The 6,422-nt window shown below is 37.1% G+C and overlaps 1 pseudogene; it reads right to left on the reverse strand.

The window, feature by feature from the left end:
• Positions 1–2,826: 2,826 nt before the first annotated feature.
• On the reverse strand, positions 2,827–3,192 carry LOC101576435 (annotated as a pseudogene).
• Positions 3,193–6,422: the final 3,230 nt, after the last annotated feature.

Genomic DNA, 6,422 nt, shown 5'->3' on the forward strand with positions numbered 1-6,422 from the left:
CAACTTGATCTTAGTGCCTTTAATATTTGCAAAACTACATTTAACTATCATTGTAGTGGTTGCTACTCTCCTTGGGTCTAAAAAAGGACCTATTCATGGATTACTATTCTAGGAGGTTAAGGACTTTCAAATAAAATAGATGTCTTTAATAATAATTGCATAGATGAATAAACTGAGGCCTAAGATTAAAATTAATGAGTTAAATGAAAAAATAATTTCCACTCTTGTCCTTGAACTTTTTACTGATTTTCCTCTATTACACACTGATTCTCTTTTCCCCTATTACACACTGATTCTCTCTTTAGATGAAACTATTTCTTAGCCTCAAATTCTCATGTTATTCATTCAACAATAAATTGCTTTATTTAATCAGCAAAGCCCATGAAGTTTCAATAAAATATTTTAAAAATATTTCAGCTTTACTGCTTTGAAATATGCATTATTTTGAGGATAGCAAATCACAGGCACTGTATCTAGGCCTCTATGTGTTTGTAACATCTAAGGGCACATGTGGACTCATGCGTCTTTCAGGAAAGTGGTCCCTTACATAGAGTCCTGATGTCTAGTATATTTTAAAAGTATCAGGAGTAGCTCCCAGGGTAAGAAACCCTATAGCTTTAAATGATCAAGTAGTTTAAGGAAACACAAAAAGTAGAAAGGAGTTTTGTTGTTTTTTCTTCTAAGAGTAGAGTGGGAAGTAAGATGTGAAGTCCAGATGATTCCATATTGAAGGATCTTGTATTTAGAGGTGATGTAAGTTTAATATCACATATCATTCCCATCACTACAGTGCATCGGGAAGTTCCCTCCTGTGTAGTTCTGTTAACATGTTCACACCCACCATCTGAGAAGGAACTTTCCTTGATGGTCATGACCTAACTTTAAGGTTCTGGCAGACAAACTCAGCTGACTTGACAGTTCTAGTTTTCCTACTTATCACATTAATCATTTATATTTTTAGTGCACACCCATAATATGAGGAAGCCTGTTAAGGATTTGCTGACTCTTCTGATATCTGGTTGATAGAAAACTCTATGACCCCATAGACTTCATATTTTCCATGCATAATTTTTTCTACATACATCTTTCAGTTTCCAGTGCTTCAGACTGATATTGAAACTTGAACATGTGCCATGTATAATGTAAAGTGACTGGGTTCTGGAAGATGCCAGAATTTACCAGCTCAGAAAATGATGAGCATGTTGCCTGAGCAGGACTCATCCCCCTTTAATTTTCTTTAATACCTGTACCTATAATCCAAGGAAGGGCATTTGTTTTTTTCTACAATGGATGTAATTGCTTATTCACAGTCAAATGAGCCATTGTACTTTTCCACATTGTGATTGTATCCAGTCTTACTGATAGAATAAGAGAAAGTCCTACTGATGCATCACTCAAAAGCCTATTAGGTTGGAAGGAAATAAAATTTCAGGTTTGAAATGCATAGAATTTATTATATGAGGAAAACATGAGCTTATTTGAAATACGTTTCTATTTCATCTCTTCAGAAACATTGATATGTGTTTATCCTTTTTGCATGTCCTAGTGATAGGAAATGAGATTACTCTTTGCACAATAAATATTGTTCTCAGGCTCATTTCATTTACTTTTAACTTGTTTTATGCATTTTGATGGCATGAATTTTTGCCATAACACATTTTCTCTTCCCAACACAAGAGTTGACTAGTGTTTTCCTAAAGAAAGTTTAAGAATAGATACATTGTGTTTTTCATTATCAAGGTGAATCTTTCATTTCTTTTTGACACTTAAGCTAAAGTGAATGGATAAGACTGACAGAAAAATAAAGGACAGTTCTGGGAAGTTGGATATTTTTCATCTGTGTGCCAGGTTTATTTTTGACTGTGGACTTTTTTTCTGAAGACCTTTAAATAAAATCACATTCAATGGCTAATTTTTTTAAGTCTAGAATTGGATTTTGATCTTTTAATTTCTTTTGAATGTGCATCCCTGTTTTGAAGGAAGGAAACAGAATCAACTTAAGGCAACAGAGGCTTCCAAAGAGCTAGGCCAAATCTTGTAATCTTTAACAAGGGGACTCTGGAGTCCCTGGTGCTAGCAACAGGGTCAACATCCCTAAACAATTTATCCACATTTTCCATGAGGAAACAGCCAAAAGTCCAGTTCTTCATGGCATGATATGCAAAATGTCTTGATTCACTAAATAATTTGCAGGCAGCCCTACAGGGAAGCTAGATCAGGGCTGGTCAAAGACTGGCTATCAGAGAAAATGTTTGTGTTTTGAAAACTCACTCTATGGTACGAAAAATTCCTCATTGCCGTCAATATTAAAGCAAGTAAAAATATTACAGAAGGACCCACATTGGTATTTGATTTTACTCAGATTTCCCACAGAACACAAAGGTGCAAATATGCAGAAGGGGGAAGGTTCTGAAGTATCTTAAAAATAAATACTTAGGAAATTAGACATACTGTGTATTTCCATTTTCTATAAGACAAACTGACAGCAAAGACTGTTTGAGAGAGGGTAGTTGCTGTACCACTGCTTTCCACTAGGCTGTAACGTCCTGCTTTCCGAGACAATTAACAATGCTGTTCTTCCATATACCTATTCATGTGGAAAAACGTGTTGAGCTTTTGCCAGGGCCAGGAGATGAATACAAGAAGGTGCCCTAATTAGTGAATTGTAAGCTCAGAGAACATTTTCGGGATGCACCCACAAAATCTGGCCACTGATTTGTTACACATCTGTTGATTATAAAATTCCTCAGCTCTCAGCCATGGTTTCCACTCAGTATTGTAAAAGTTGGGTGTAGCTCCACCGGGACTCTTCATGGGGCTGAGGTGCTAGTCATCGAAATCCGGAATGTCATGGTAGGAGTCACCCCAGTAGCCTTTGGATGCATAGTAGGCAATGCGCAGGTGGTAAAATCCTGGCAGGAGCACCACAATGCCAATGGTCAGGACAGGAATGGCCCAGCTGCGCCCCCTTTGCTGATGTAGCCTGACCACAGGAGGAAGCCTATTATAATAGGAAAGGCACCGATCAAAAACAGCACAGTGGCAAGTGCGATGGCCTTGGAGGGGATCTCAGGAGGGCTTTTCTTAAGCTGAAGGTCAATGTAGCCATCGTCCCTGCTTTGAGTATTTGACTTTACTGTTAGGGATTCCCATAGCCACGTTTGTTCGGGAGGGCATCATAACATACTGACGCAGCTGTAGTGCTATTTTCCTGGTAGTCTACAGACATCACCACCAACAGAAATACGAACCGACGAGAAGTCAGGCACAAAATAAACAAAACCGGATCTGGCGAGAGGCCGAGAGCCCACCGGCTGCACGCAAGGCCCGCGGGCTCGCGTGCAGCCTGGCAGGGCTAGAAGCGGAGGGCTCCGCGCGCCTCACCGCAGGACCGCCCGCCTGCACGTGCAAGGAGCTCAGCCCTGAGAGCCGGCCTCAGGGAGCACGCATGCCGCCTAGCACCCCCAGCGTAAGTGCCACCCAGAAGACCCTCAGTGTAGGGAATCAGGTGACACAGTAGAAAGAAATCAAAAGAATGATCTGAATCCAAAATCAGAAAAAGCTTGGGTACAGGTAAAAATACATTTCTTACAGACTTCTAGCTAAAGTTTGTGATTTTTCTTTCTCTGTACCCTAAAACATCCATATTTTACCATTTTATACACAAATAAAAATGACTCCCAGGCTTATTTGATTACCAACTGAATTACTCTATCATAGGATGACAAGCAGTGACAAATAGGTTCTCTGTAATGAGAAATCTGGCAGAACCTGTACTGCAGTATAAGATATTAAGAAGAAACCAGGCGATATTTATTTCATACACACCACTTTACAAGTGGGAACAGCACTGTCAGTCTCCATCATATCACACTAAATCACTTGCCAATTCTTACATTTGATGGAGCAATGTAAATTTCAGGTTAATTTTCCTGACTGGCAACCCAAGGCCAATGTAGTACATTTAGAAAAATCAATTGAATTACATAAAATGCATCCACAACGTAAATGTGTTTTACCTACTTGTCAACCTAGATAGAGATAGTCTAATTAAAGGAATGACAGGATATCCTTTTTTAACTCTAGGCCTTTTAACAGCAAAGGGGAAAAAACACTGAAATAGTAGTGAATTTTTTTTATTAGTTTCTATGAAATATGATAACTTTTCTATACACTACAAATACTCTAAAATCATGTTAAATTTATACAACAGCTAAATTTCCTGAGAATTCTTCCTTAAAACTACTTATTCCTGAAGGTAAAGAGGACCCTGTGAGGGTTTGAGGGACAGGGGATGGAATTCTCTGAGGGAAAAGATCAACTCAGAAATCAGAAAGACAACACAAATATGAAGGAAAGGACTAATAAACCTGTGAGATAATAAAGAAATTTCTTTTTTTAATAATATGCTCAAATAAATATGTTTAATTTATTTATTTATTTATTTACACGTTTGGGAGGCTTTTAATTCAAAATAACCCATTCAAAAAACATATACACAAAAAGAAACAAAAATTAAGTGAATAATTTTCTTTTCTGAAGAAATTTCTCTCTAGAGAAAAAATGAGTCTACAATTTTTCTTTCATTCCCAATGATAGTCATCACCTAGGTAAGTTTTTTTTTTCCTTATGCACAGAAAATATTTATTGAGGGAAAGAAAGCTCCTGTCCGAGAGAGGGACAGGAGGGGGGCTTGAGTGAGTTGTACCCTACTAGGTAAGTTTGAGTAACTTGGAAGTAAGTAATCAAAGACAAGGAGAGGAGGGATATTGTTGCTGTATTTAAATAATATAATGTACACTTTCCAGGTTAGCACTGGAAAAGAAAAGTAACTTTTTCTACCAAAGAAGAAAGTGTGGATAACCTACTACTATTATAGACTACTGCACTATATTGGATTACTTTGCTGAATTCATGTACGTTCAATATATGAATGGCAATGGAATGCTGACCTCTGACAAAAGTAAACAAAAAAAGGGGGATATAAGTGAAGGACTATTTGTAGGGAAAAATATATACATATAAATATCTGTACATACAAAATAGTTAGTATAGATATACAGCTACTTTCTCTTAGTTCAATGAGAAGAAAGTTTTGAACTAATAACATTTAGACAAGATATCATGTCTGCATATTGTACTAGGAATAACTACTACAAAGACAACAATATGCAATGTATTAATTACTGTAACTGTCCTACTAACCTGTTTTGAAACTGTATCTTCACTACTTCTTTCTCAATAAAATTAATATTTAAAAAAGAAGTGTAAAGCTGTTCCTTTTTGTACCATATGCCACAAGCAAAAATGACAAAGACACTAGAGATGTCCAGGAAAACTCAGGCTGGAGAATCAGACCAGCTATAAAGACCAAGGAATGGACACAACACAATCTCTAGCATATTTGAATGTACTAGCTATTTCAACAGTTCCTTTTGAGAAATTACCTGAATTCTCCATCTTCAAGCATTTCTTGTAAGCTTCGTCCTCTCCTCCCCTAGCAAGCCACCCTTTAATGTGGTTATATTTCTCATTTATAAACTTTAAAGATTGTCATAAAATATCTTCCTTCCTCTCTACAACTGATTGCTATTTCTCAAATTCACAAGTTTTAAAGACACTAAAACTGCCATTATTGAATTCCTATCAGTTTGCTCAGTAGAATCTTGTATTGTTTCTAATGTTTACTTTTTCTATTTTTTCATTCTCTTAAAAATGAAAAGACACTAAAACCATTTCACTTACCTTCTTTTCCCTGCCCGAACATTGACACTTGTTCATGTATGTGTACACCAAAGCTTGTAACATTTATATTGTACATTGCAGCTAATGAGTGTAGGCCCACACAGCAGTCTATGAGGTCATCATGGCTATGAGACAGCACCAATACTGAGGAGTCAGCACCAGACTGTCCTCTTTTCCCTCTCCTGGGTTTAATGAGGAACTTCCTTTTCTGATTTTCATGTGCACCAACCCTTCCCAAACAGCGTCTGCTGCATCATCATGATGTCTATGTAAACTTTACCCCTAGTCCAAGTGCATAAAGACTGCAGCCTCTGCCTATACCTTGAGGGTCTCTGGCTTCTCTTGACTGTGGTCCTGCACTAGGGAATAAAGGATTTCTTTGCTTTTACCCACTTCCCTTTCATGCTACCCATCAATTTGCTCTATATACTACCTCTCAAAAACATAATGCAGTAGGTGTTTTTTAAAAATTTTTTGTCCATAATTTTATTGAGAGACAAATAGCAATGAGACAGTTTCAAAACAAATTGGTAAGACATTTTCAATAATTAACACATTGCATACTCTCTTCCTAGTGTTTATTTGCTGTACAAGATGCAGACATGATATCCTATTTACAAACACTATTAGAACAAATCCCTCTATTCATTAAGGGAATGTAACTATATATCTATCCT

The sequence above is a fragment of the Octodon degus genome, unplaced genomic scaffold (genome assembly GCF_000260255.1).
Source record: "Octodon degus isolate 3935 unplaced genomic scaffold, OctDeg1.0 scaffold00170, whole genome shotgun sequence".
In the NCBI taxonomy this organism is placed as follows: Eukaryota; Metazoa; Chordata; class Mammalia; order Rodentia; family Octodontidae; genus Octodon; species Octodon degus.